This window comes from Sceloporus occidentalis, unplaced genomic scaffold (assembly GCF_023333645.1).
Source record: "Sceloporus occidentalis isolate IW3139 unplaced genomic scaffold, rSceOcc1.0.p SCAF_4, whole genome shotgun sequence".
In the NCBI taxonomy this organism is placed as follows: domain Eukaryota; kingdom Metazoa; phylum Chordata; class Lepidosauria; order Squamata; family Phrynosomatidae; genus Sceloporus; species Sceloporus occidentalis.
In genome coordinates, this window is record NW_028316984.1 from 124657884 (window position 1) to 124671142 (window position 13259).

The 13259-nt window shown below is 42.0% G+C and overlaps 1 protein-coding gene across 2 annotated transcripts in view; it reads right to left on the reverse strand.

The window, feature by feature from the left end:
- LOC149314591 (COMM domain-containing protein 9-like) overlaps positions 1–13259 on the reverse strand; it is a 57752-nt gene that overhangs the window by 18550 nt on the left and 25943 nt on the right. The window contains exon 7 of one of the 2 annotated variants that reach the window (XR_016280942.1): positions 1491–1605. The gene's annotated coding sequence lies outside the window, so the exon portion shown is untranslated. Of the gene's footprint in view, positions 1–893; positions 1606–13259 lie in introns of those variants that run through there. The other variant, XR_016280941.1, reaches the window with a different exon arrangement.

A 13259-nucleotide genomic window follows, 5' to 3' on the forward strand; every position in this document is an offset into this window, starting at 1 on the left:
TTTTATTTTCCAAACAGGAAAATATGGGGGCAAGGGCAGGTGGGGGGGGGTCAGTGGGTAGTTTTTGACTGCAAAGCTGAGAGCAACTGTAGTTTGTACTTAATGCATAATGTTCAATAGTTACTGAAGTCCATCCCCAACTCTCTGGTTTTGGCTCAGAGACTTCAAGGCCTGGAACAATTCTGAACTGGCAATCTGTGTCATGCATCAGTATGAGGCCTGGAGCAATTTCACCAACTGGAACATTGACAGACCATCCTTCCCTGTGTATGTGTGCGTGTGCTCACTCACACACACACACACACACACACACACTACAGTAGCATAAGTCACTAAGACGCTTCTGCCTCATGGCTCTTAGACACTTCCAGGAGAAGCATGATTCTCTTTGTTTTCATAAACATTTCCCTGGTGGCCAGGAAAATGGACTCAGTAGGAGTCCAGGGGTACAGCAGCAGACAGGGAGTGACATGCAGACCACAGGCTGAGTGTTGTCCATGCCAGTGTAAAGTAGAAGATATGTTATCTTTTATGACTTTGTGTATATTGACATTGTACAGGGCTACAACTGAAGAGCAAAGACAAAGCTGTTGGAAAGAAATCCTATTTGCGGACACTGTGGAAAGCATTGCCATGTATATTTCTGGAGCCTCTTACACTGAAAATACTAGTAGTCATTATCCTGTTTCATTGACAAGAGTTGTTTAATAAAACGATTCCAAAATAGTTCAGTTGATACTATAATTGGGGAGTGGAGGAGTGAAATGCACCACCATTGCTATGTTTTTTTCCCTCCCCCCCCCCCCCCCCGCTAAGTAGCAGTTGGCACATGTAACAGGATCCTCTAATCATCCACTGCTGAGTGCGTTTACATCCAACACCATTGTCTTTTATCCAGCTATGGGCAAATAATTTGTCAAGGCTCTGGGCAGCTTTAGAAAAGATGCTTATACAAGTATAAAGCATAACTTGTCCTAGTTCTTCAGTGAGATATGTAAGGCTTAATGTTGCATTCATCAGCCAAAACAGGAAGCTGATGGCTAATTTTGATAATCACATCACTGGGAGTAATGTTGGAGAACCCAGTTTGGCCTGCAGTGGAAAGCCAGGGTCTGTGGTCAGATGATTCTTTTCTCTTCTCTTCTCTTCCCGTAGCAATCCAATGCTCATCACAGTGCAACTGTCTTTTGCAGGCTCAGTTGTTTTCAACAGATAGAGCTTCTGATCTGGATTTTCCCCCCTCCAAGTTTCCTTGCCCAAGAACTGTGACTGATCGGATTTCTTTTACCTGAAAGTCAAATTGTCTTTCAGGCGCTGCTAAACTTTGTAGCTCTTTAGATGTATTCAGCATAGAGGGGCATAATGAGCTTATGGAACGGTTTCCATAGTTTGCTGTTCTGATACAGCTAGGTTCTTTGTCTCCCTAGTAAAATTAATTAATTAAGATGTCCTTTAGTTAGCGATGAAATAATAAAGCAGTATCTCATTACCAGCAAAGTGCAGCCATCCTTGTAGCCAAGCATGTTATGTGATTGTTTATTTGACTTGCATCTTCAATTGATTTCCTTGCCCCTCCATCTCAGTGGTATGGATGGAAGCCACCACCTGTAGAAGAGAGTGAAAACACAAATGAACAGGAAAAGATACTATGGGCCCATATAGACAGGCTAAAATAAAGCTGCTTCAGGTCACTTTGGATGTATGCTGTTTAAATGACACAAGCATCTTAAGAAGCCAGAAGCTGTGCCAAAGTCCTTAGGAATAGAGCATGGCTTTGGCATGGCTTCCAGCCTCTTAGGATGCATGCATCATTTAAACAGCATACTTCCAAAGTGACCTGAAGCAGCTTTATTTTGGCCTGTCTGTATGGACCCTATATGGACCAAATAAGACTGGGGAAGATGCTGATATTTCCTGGTAGCTTTGTGATATTTTCTATAACCAAGAAATGGGGCTATTGGCTCTGGATTCCTGCACCAGCAAGGACTGAGCTAGATGGCCCCTTGGATTTTTACCAGCAGCACCATTCCGTGAGTTTATGTGTACAGACATGCATAGGGAAAGAGTCATGCATCATGTGAAGAGGAAAAAGACATCATTTTCCTGTCCATGTCCATGTGATAAATTTGGCTTGTAACAGAAGTTCTTCTGTCATAATTCTTTCTATCATCCATATGGCAATCAAACATTGATTGCTGTAGGTTCTGTAGATCAGCAACAGAATTCATATTTTCCATGCAGAAGATCTCAACTTCAGTCCCAGGCATCTCTAGGAAGGCCTAGGATAAATCACAGCCAAAACCCTGGAAAGCTGCCAATATAGTCCTTGATGGACATCTACATATTTGAAGCAGGGCCGGCTCTAGGTATTTTGCCACCCTAGGTGAGAAATATTTTGGCGCCCCCTGAGAGCAAGCAGGAGACCCAGAGGAGAGTGAAGGGTGCTTGGCGCGTGCACACACAGCCAGGCACCCTTCCCTCCCTTGCTGGGTCTCCTGCTTCTTGCTCTCCGTGGAGAGCAAAAGGCAGGAGACCCAGGGGAGGGCGGGCGACCTTCCCTCCCTTGCTGGGTCTCCTGCTTCTTGCTCTCCACGGAGAGCAAAAGGCAGGAGACCCAGGGGAGGGCGAAGGGCAACCTTCCCTCACTTGCTGGGTCTCCTGCTTTTTGCTCTCCACAGAGAGCAAAAGCCAGAAGACCCAGGGGAGGGCACCTGGCTGGGATGCGCGCATGCAGCCCAGCCAATCCCGGGGCACCACTTGTCCTCCTGCTGGCCCAGCTCCTTTTTGCTCTTTGCAAAGAGCAAAAGTGGGCAGGGCCAACAGGAGCGTGAGTGGCGCCCTGGGGATTGGCGTGCACTCTCTCCGTGCCGCGCCAGTGCCGCCCCTAAACTTTTGGCGCCCTAGGCAGCTGCCTAGGTTGCCTATATGGACAGTCTGGCCCTGATTTGAAGGGATGTCATAATGGGGCAAACTTGTTTTCTGTTGCTCTAGAGACTAAAGCACTAATCAATAAATTCAAATTACAAGAAACTAGATCCCATCTAAACATTAGGAAGAACCTCTTGATGTTACCATCAAGAGCTGCTTGGTGGTGGAATAGTCCACCTTAGGGGGGTGGACTCTCCTTCTTTACAGGGCTTTATACAGAAATTGGATGGCTATTTCTCATGGATGGTTTAGTTGTGTATTCCTCCATGGTGGAAGGTGGATTAGATGGCATTTATGACCCCTTCTGGGTCTATGATTCTAAGACTTCGACTTAGTATAAAGCAAATTCTTATGTTTCTAATTCATCACAAAGAAAGATGGCTTGTTACTTCAAGCAGAGTTAGGCAATACTTTTATTTCGACCACTAAAATGTCACAAAACGGCAATCTTTCAGGTTCTCTAGAATTCTTCATCAGTTAACATGGTATCCAGCTTGTCGGGGGCAATTAGCTTACATAGTTTTTTTGTGGGTTTTTCGGGGTATGTGGCCATGTTCTAGCAGAGTTTTTTCCTGACGTTTCACCAGCATCTGTGGCTGGCATTTTCTGAAGATGCCAGCCACAGATGCTGGGGAAACGTCAGAAAGAAACTCTGCTAGAACATGGCCACATAGCCCAAAAAACTCACAAAAAACTATGGATGCCAGCCATGAAAGCCTTTGATTTTACAATTAGCTTACACATTGTGAATTGCTAGTTCACTGATAAGTGTTATAGAAACTTACTTGCTATTGCTATTAACATGGTACAATATGAAGGGATGATGGATTAATAATAATAATATCTGGTGTATTGGCTACTCTGTGACTCTACAGCTGCAAGATGGAAACTCCAGGCTCTGTAAAGAGGTATTAATGTACAACCATTGTCTTTTGCTGGGTTGCACAATTAATGGTTGTTCTCTGTTAACGGTAGTTTCCTATCTCTGAAGTATACAAGGTTGGCCCTGTAATCCTGAAAACTGAAAATTACCTTTTTCAAAGCCACTGACTCCAGACTTGGCATAGAGGGGCACAGAATGATATGGCAGTCTGTTTCTCCATCACTTAATTTTATACCATCTTGCTTTACAAACTCATGACATTTTAGTGATCCTAAAAAAAGGACTATGCCCAAAAACCCTAAAGGCACCAGATCCTTTTTAAACTTGGAAGCTAACCAAGGTCAGCCCTAGTTGGTACTTGAATGGGTGACTGCCAAGGAACACCAGATGCAGTGGGTTATATTTCAGAGGAAGGAATTGGCAAAATTACCTCTGAGTAATCCTTGCCTAAGAAAATCCTATGAAATTCTTGGGGGTCACCATAAGTCAACAAGCAACATGAAGGCACATGCACACACACAAAAAGGGACAAGTAAACTGCTTATTTTTATTTGAGAACCACACCATGCTTTTTTGTCTTGTTTTGTTACTTTACTGTCCCTGTTCTTTTGTGTCACCATCCCCAGTTGAAGTTTCTGGATTGTAGAAGTGAAGTACCAATTTGTATGAAGAAAGGGGATCAGTTTATATTTGGACAGAAATCATTTGTAAGTATACTTCAGCTTGTTTATGGAAAGCCAGTGAAATCCTTTCCTTTTTCAGTTCCTGTAGACAGTCTGGCATGTTTTCCCATTAGATTCAGCCCAAGCCTACAAATTTAGCATGCTGACCCACTGTGAAAAACAAGGTCATGGGAAACTCATGGGTAGAAACCAGTGTCTAGGAATGCTCATATTGCTGTTGTTCTACATGGGAGCACTTTCAATGTTTGATGTGTGCCATCTGTGCCCAGGAGAGAGGGAAAAACAAGCTCTCCTAAGAAACAGATGGCGCTGCACATCCCAGCCCCTCCTTCCTCCAACTGCTACGAATTAAGAGATATGTGTTGATTTAAAAGGCATTCATCAATTTTAACATCCTTAGTTTTGTGGATTTCAGCAGGAGCCCCTTGATTATTGATCTATTACTGTCTTCTCATTTAACAAAAAGCATGGTTTCCCCTCAGTGACATCCAAACAACATTTGCAAGACCATGCTAAGAGATCAAAGTATAACAATGATCAGTCTCACTAATTTGGCTAAAAACAGCAGCTGTATTTTTGTTTCTATGAAGAAGGGGGGAAGCCAGATAAGTACATCACTGAAATGTATTATTTAGAGAAACATATATTTGTTAATATCCTAGCATGCATCAGCTGAAATTTGGTGGTGCAGTGGCCACTTCCTGTTGCAGAAAAAAATCACATTTAATGCTAAAACAAAGCTTCCAGGGAGGTTTTCAGGATCATGAAACAAGTCCACACTCCCTTCATCCCTTGTTTTAGCATTAAATAGACAACAACAAATTATTTTGATCATTGACCAGTACAAAAATAGAATGCAACAAAACCAGTTTCTGCCATCTAACACCAATCGTCACTAACCACCTGGAGACATATTTTACACATAATGTAGCAACATTTTGCTATTTTAAGTATAACGATTTAAATAGAAATAAATAAAAACAAACAAATAAATAATAAATAAAACATTAAATAGAGTTTTCTTTTTTTTAAAAAAAAAGCAGTGGAAGTAGGGGCTGCAAAACTGATGCATAACCTATGGACCACATATTGCTCTTTAGTGTTATAGTAATGGGTTGACTTTTACAGATGTTGCAGAAGGAGGTATACTGCATCTCTTTGCAGAACAAATTCACACCAAATGCAAAACGTCAGTCTCCTAGGTGTTGCTCTGGCCACCGCTAGGTGTTTGCCTAGGAGCTTTCCAGCTGTCCTGTCCAGCACATCTGGAACTAAGCAGTAACTCTCAGCCTTGTCTGGCAGGTGATGGCTGCTTCTGGTCAGCTTTTGTGTACACCCTTATGGTCAATGGGAGGAGGTATGGAGCTGCTCCTAGGAGTCTTTAGCTGACCTTCTGCACGCTTCTGCTAGCAGTCATCATTTCTTGGATACCCATGTCAGTGCTTCAGTGTAATTTTACACTTCACTAGCATCAAACTTTAATAACCCAGTAGTTAAAGTCTGTTTAGCCACGATAGCTATCCCACCAGCATTGGAAGCAGTATGCCTCTAAAGCTAGGGAAACTGGATTGTGTAGGTGCTACTGCAGTCAAGGCCTATTTCTGGGACTTCCCATGAGTATCTGCTTGTCACTGTGGGAAACAAAACGATGGACTAATAAGCCAATGGTCTCCTCCTGCAAGGATCTTCTTCTGTTACTTATCATTGTTGAGGACAGAGGCTGGGGAGTCTATAGCCATAGGTGAGTTACTTAGCTCATCTATCCATGGTTTCCCTGACAACAGGTCCACCCCTCTCCTAAAGTATTAGTATTATGTGTATCAGAATGGGCTCCTGCATATTTCCATGGAGTTTGCACAGTAGATTTCTAATGGATGTTGTTTTTGCTATCTATACCAACTTGTTAAGCATCCAAGTCATTTAATGCAGTTAGTTTCCTGAATGTTATTTGCATAGCTGAGTTATTACTCTTATAAACTGAATCCCTGGCAGATTCTGCTTAACAACTCTAATGGTTGCTATTATAATTCTTTTTCTAGTAGCGGGTGCTGAACCTCTGCTGTCTCATCAGTATAAAGGGGACACTGTCAACCTGAAAAATAAATTGCATAGAAAATGAACTTGCCACTGATGCCCTTACAATCCTTCTCTGAAAGAGATGAGGAACAGGAGGAAAATAATTCTTCTTACTCCCAGGAACCATCTCAGAAGAAGCAAAACTGAAAACAAATGCCCTCCAGGCCAGCAAATGCATTCAAAGAGAGGAACAGGAAAAGAAATAGGCTTTTGCTGCTTTTTAGGAAAAGCGCACCAGGAAGACTATCCCTAGTACAACTGCTTTGAAGGACACCATCTTCCTTTAGCTTGAAGCTCAGGGACCACAGGCAGCACACACAGATATTTTTTAAACTGTGTTTCAGTTTCAGTTGAGACCTGTTAAAGATTTTGCTCACTTCCAGAAAAAAAAATTCATTTTCACAACTGGCTCAAAGGAATACTTCACACTTGAAGGTCACATGTCTTAGGGAAGGATTGGGAATCATATGGTCTATTATTCATAGACCATATGATTCCAAGGCTGGTTGGCTGCTCCCTGAGCCTTTTCTTGGCCCTACCCAAGCCAGGAAAAAAGTTGTGAAAAGGGGAGAACCACCAGTCCTGGAAGCATCTTGGTGCAATTTTTTTCTTTTAAAGAAGGTACAGACAGAAAGATAAGACAGGCAGGCACTTTGTGGACTTACGATCCACCAAGGTGCATGCAATCAATCAATACACTGTACACTGCCCCTACACCTCCATTTTCATGTTCCAGACAGCTGCAAAAATAGGACATTTTGTGAGCACCAATTCTGCTTGGCAATTCACAAATTGTGCAAGATTAGTCTAGAAGCCATGGCCCCGAATTGAGAAGGCCAAAGCAGGGCTGTTAATAACAGAGTCTGTATCTGGTCTCTCAGTCATAGGTTTGCCATAAGTTTAAATCGATTTAATGGCAACTAACAACACAGTGTAGAAGCCACTTCACAACAGAAAGGCTGACATCCTTATTTATTAGGAGCTACTATTTCCTTGGAGTATTTAACAACAACAACAACAACAATATCTTTAATATGTTGGGTACCAAGAATACATATAGTGGCCTTAACATTAAGACTGGAATACAAGTTAGCCTCTTTTATTTCCCGAAACAGCAATAGTGAACCTTTGAAACCTGTGAATTGATGTAGCTTCCCTGAAGACTTTACTTACCTCTTTCCACAGGCAAAGAGCCAGACAAAAAACCCTTTCTTAAGTAGTAAATCAGTTTTGTTTCCTTTCACAGTTTCAAATGTAGTTGGAAATGGAGGTACAAGAGGAATCTGATGCGGCCTCACTTTATTCTCTCATGCTCTCCTCACCCAACTGCCACTACTGTGTCGGAGTCTGCAGTAAAATGTAGAATCCAAGGCTGCCATCTTCTGGGGGAAATCTGTAAGATTCAAAAGAGCCTGACAAAAATTGCTTTTGTCTCCTTCGTTCATTCCCACCTTCCACCATCTGGTTCCTCCATTTTCTTTTGGAATATTTATGAGTAAGATGTAATAAAGTACACCTTTAGAGATCTGCCAGATTGTAGGCCTGCTCTGACACCCATTTCTTTTCTTTTTTAAATAAAATTACTGACATGTAAGTGGATGTTCTGAGCAGATTCATATAAGTACCTACAGCACTAGACAGGCTCACTAGCAGAATATGATACATGCTTCTGTCCAAAACCACAGGGCATAGGGTAGGATTAGCCCACATGAACAGGACCTGTAATAACACTATGTGAGAGTTAAAACCTGACGGGCTCACACTGGGTAATGAAAATTCAAGTGTAAATTTTATCTTGACTTTGACTAACTAGGTACAACAACTAGAGAACATGGTGAGAAGAACACAGGTGAAAGGCTTTCTGGATCAGACCCAACATTCATCTTATGGAGTAACCTGCTTGCCACTGTGGCCAACAGCTGGCTCTAACGGCAAGAATACAGTTGACCCACATCCAACAACTAATACCTATATTAGAGGTGAGCTACCTCAGCCCCTGGGGATGAATCTGTCCTTTCTAGGATTCCTCAGATAGTCATGCCCCCTTATACTTATGATACGATGCTTGGGTCATTTCCCAGCTTCTGTTGGGATTTCCCCCCCCCCCCATTAAAAATGCCTCTTCTAAGGATTAGTTACTGGCAGTAAACATTTTACACTAAAATATGCTGGCATTTTTGTCTCTCTTCTTTGTGTTTGGTATCAACAGCTACTGGAATCCAGCTTACAAGAGCTTTCTTGACATCAAATTCAGCCTTCAGGCTGAGAGACCCCACTCTCAACATGTATGTTTCCATGCTGTAGGTCACAGAGCAGCTGAAGAAATCAAATGGTGGAAACAGCCTGCCCCAGCATGGTTCCAAAAAGATCTAACCACTTGTCCCATAGCAGCTGCTATTAACACTGAAAAAGAACACTGGAAATTCAAATCAGAGTTTGCCCACACTGCATCAATTTGCATCCCTTGCCATTACAGGTTGAGTCTCCCTTAAACAGAATTTCAAAATCCAAAATACTCCACAAAATTGTCTATATGGGTGGCTGAGATAGTGACACCTTTGCTTTCTTATAGTTCAATGTATGAAACAAATTTGTTTCATGCATAACATTATTAAAAATAGCATGTATCAAATTACCTTCAGGCTTCATGTATAAGATGTATATAAGACAAACATGGATGTCATATTTAGATTTGGGTCCCATCTCCAAGATATATTATGTATATGCCAATATTCCAAAATTCCAAAAAATTTAACTCCAAAAGACTTCTGGTCCCAAGCATTTTGGATAAGGGAGACTCAACCTGTATTTGTATTTGACACTCATAGTGTCTTACCACTTTCCTGGAGAACTTCTTTGGACATAGAAAACTGCTTTGTAGCCCATTGGTCTACCTGACTTAATATTGATTACAGCAGTTTGGAAAACCACCAGCTTCTAGGCCAGGTGGGGGGATTGCACAGCCCTATAGCTATTGTTGCACCACAACTCCCAGCCTCCCTAGCCAGAATATTGGGAGCAGCAGCTCATAAACATCTAGAGGACCACAACCACCACCCCTAGACATACAGGGGCCAATATTTCTCTCTCTCTCTCTCTCTCTCTCTTTCTTATTTTTTTAAGGACACCTCTCAGTTTTAATGAATCAGTCCATTTGGCTCCATGCATGCCCAAATATTATGCCATGCCACTCTCACAAGCTCAGATATAGACTCTGACAGCTACAGAATCCTCCACAATGATGGCCTGCTCCACTCTTCATGGCTGAGCCTTTGAACCTGTCACCAAAAGCAAGCAAGTAAAGAAGCAAGGAGGGGATTACTAGATGAAATGGAAAGAAACTATTACATATAAGAGAGTGTTAGAATCATAGAATCATAGAGTTGGAAGAGACCACAAGGGCCATCCAGTCCAATCCCCTGCCATGCAGGAAATCCCAATGAAAGCATACCCAACAGCCTCTCTTTAAAGACTTCCAAAGGAGACTCCACTACACTCCGAGGGAGTGTGTTCCACTGTCAAACAGCCCTTACTGTCAAGAGCTTCCTCCTAATGTTGAGGTGGGATCTCTTTTCCTGCAGCTTGCATCCATTGCTCCGGGTCCTGTTCTCTGGAGCAGCAGAAAACAAGCTGGCTTCCTTCTCAATATGACATCCTTTCAAATATTTAAACAGGGCTATCATATCACCTCTCAACCTTCTTTTTTCCAGGCTAAACATCACCAGCTCCCTAAGTCGTTCCTCATAGGACATTGTTTCCAGACCTTTCACCATTTTAGTCGCCCTCCCTTGGACGCGTTCCAGTTTCTCAATGTCTTTTTTGAATTGTGGTGCCCAGAACTGGACAGAATATTCCAGGTGGGGCCTGACCAGAGCAGAATACAGTGGCACTATTACTTCTCTTGATCTAGACACTATACTTTTATTGATGCAGCCTAAAATTGCATTGGCCTTTTTAGCTGCTGCATCTCACTGTTCACTCATGTTCAACTTGTGGTCTACTTGGACTTCTAGATCCCTTTCACATGTAGTCTCGTTCAGCCAGGTGTCTCTCATCGTGTATCTGTGCATTTTATTTTTCTGCCCTAAGTGCAATACTTCACATTTATCCGTGTTGAATTTCATTTAGTTGCTTTGGCCCAACTTTCTAGTCTATTCAGGTCATTTTGAATTTTGATCCTGTCCTCTGGGGTATTAGCTACTCCTCCTAATTTGGTGTCATCTGCAAATTTGATGAGTATGACCCCAATTCTGTCATCCAGGTCATTGATAAAGATGTTGAACAGCACTGGGCCCAGGACAGAACCCTGTGGGACCCCACTGGTCACTTCTCTCCAGGATGAAAAAGAGCCATTGTTCAGCACCCTTTGGGTTCGGCCAGTCAACCAATTCCAAATCCATGTAACAGATACCTTGTCTAGCCCACATTTTACTAGCTTGTTTGCAAGAATGTCATGGGAAACCTTGTCAAAGGCCTTACTGAAATCAAGATATACTATATCCACAGCATTCCCTTCATCTACTAAGGTGGTAATTTTATCAAAGAAAGAGATAAGGTTTGTCTGGCATCACTTGTTTCTCTAAAACCCATGTTGACTTTTTGTGATTATGGCATTGCCTTCTAGATGTTCACAGACTCTCTTTTTAATGATCTGTTCCAGAATCTTTCCTGGGATTGATGTCAGACTAACTGGACAATAATTGTTGGGATCCTCTTTTTTCCCCTTTTTGAAGATGGGGACGTTTGCCCTCCTCCAGTCTGCTGGGATTTCTCCTCTTCTCCAGGAGTTTTCAAAGATTATTGCCAATGGCTCCGATGTTACATTTGACAGTTCTTTTAATACCCTTGGATGTAGTTCATCTGGTCCTGGAGACTTAAATTCATTTAGATTAACAAGATATTCCTGTACTATTTCTTTACTTATTCTGTATTGAATTTCCCCTATTCTGTCATCTGCTCCATTATCCTCAGGTTAAGCACCCTTTGCCTTTTCTGAGAAGACTGAAGCAAAGAAGGTGTTGAGTAATTCTGCCTTTTCTCTGTCCTGTTAACATTTTGCCATCTTCTCCATGCAGTGGCCCTACCATTTCCTTCTTCTTTCTTTTGCTGCAAACATATCCATAAAAGCCCTTTTTATTGTTCTTAACCGCTCTAGCAAGCCTGAGTTCATTCTGTGCTTTAGCTTTTCTGACCTTACCCTTACATGTGCTCGCTATTTGTTTGAATTCCTCTTTGGTGATTTCCCCGTTCTTCCATTTCTTATACATGTCCCATTTAAAACTTAGCTCCGTTGAAAGTTCCTTAGTCATCCATCCTGGTTTCTTGAGACATCTCCCATTTTTCTTCCTCACTGGAACTATTTGAAATTGTGCCTTCAGTATCTCCCTTTTGAGAAACTACCATCCATCCTGATCTCCCATCTCTTTTAATATTTCTGACCATGGTATCACCCTCAATATTTCTCTAAGTTTACTGAAATCCGCTCTCCTAAAGTCTAGAATGTGTGTCTGACTATGCCTGGCTTCTCCTTTCCATTGTATAACTAACTCCAGGAGAACATGGTCACTTCCACCTAATGATCCCACCACTTGCATCCCATTAACCAAGTCATCCTTGTTGGTTAGGATCAGATCTAAAATAGCTGACCCCCTTGTTGCATCTTCCACCTTTTGGACAATGAATTTATCTCCGAGGCAAGTGAGGAATTTGCTAGACCTTGAGGATTTGGCTGAGTTTGACTTCAAGCAAATATCAGGAGAGTTGAAGTCACCCATCACTACTACATTTCTCCCATCATTACTACATCTTATTAGATTTGGCGAGATGGGGTAGGTGGGGCATTTGTTGGGGGGGGGGTTGAATAAAATATTGGGGAGGGGAGAGAAAAGTTGTGAAAGAGGAATGCATTCCAGCCCACTCTTGGTTTGGCTGTTGGGACAAACGGTTTGCATTTACAACCCTGTTAGATAGGACAGTATTAGAGGATCAGTGGCTTGAACCTTAGATTACAACTCTGGAGAGCTGGTTTGATTCCTTGCTTGGTCATAGAAGCTCATGGGATGACCTTGGGCAAGTCACACACTCTTAGTCCCCTAAATCCCCATAGGTTCACTTTAGTGTCTCCGTAAGTCAGAAATGACTTAAAGGCACACAACAGCAACAGCATGACACATATATCATTAATAGTAACTTGCAGCTCATACACATAAGACTATTGGCTTATGTACTTATGTAGAAGAACAAATCCCTTTTGCAGAGCTTCCTTAAAAAGTAGGTCAGTGTGCTTGCCTGGGAGGCAAAAGAACCAAATCAAGTCTACTTCACAATTTACTGTATTTATAGGAAAAATAACAAGTAAAGTTAAGTTCAGAAATATCATTTTAACACAAAATCAAGCATGGAATTAGCTCAACTAAAACATGGCATTAGCAAAACTAAAATTTAATGATGGAAAATTAATCAAATTAGGATGGTTTGATAAAGATAATTCACCAGAGGGAAGACCCCCTGAGACTCCTATATGGAAGAGTTTAAACTTAACTCTTTGCTAGTCAACTCTCACCCCTCTGGAAATGTCTTTCCAGAGAAAGATATTTCTCTGGAAAATGGGAATTACTAAGGGGTGAAATTAAAGATAACCAGTCAGTGCCTGGATGAACAGATCATGTGCCCTTCAGAAAATTCCATGT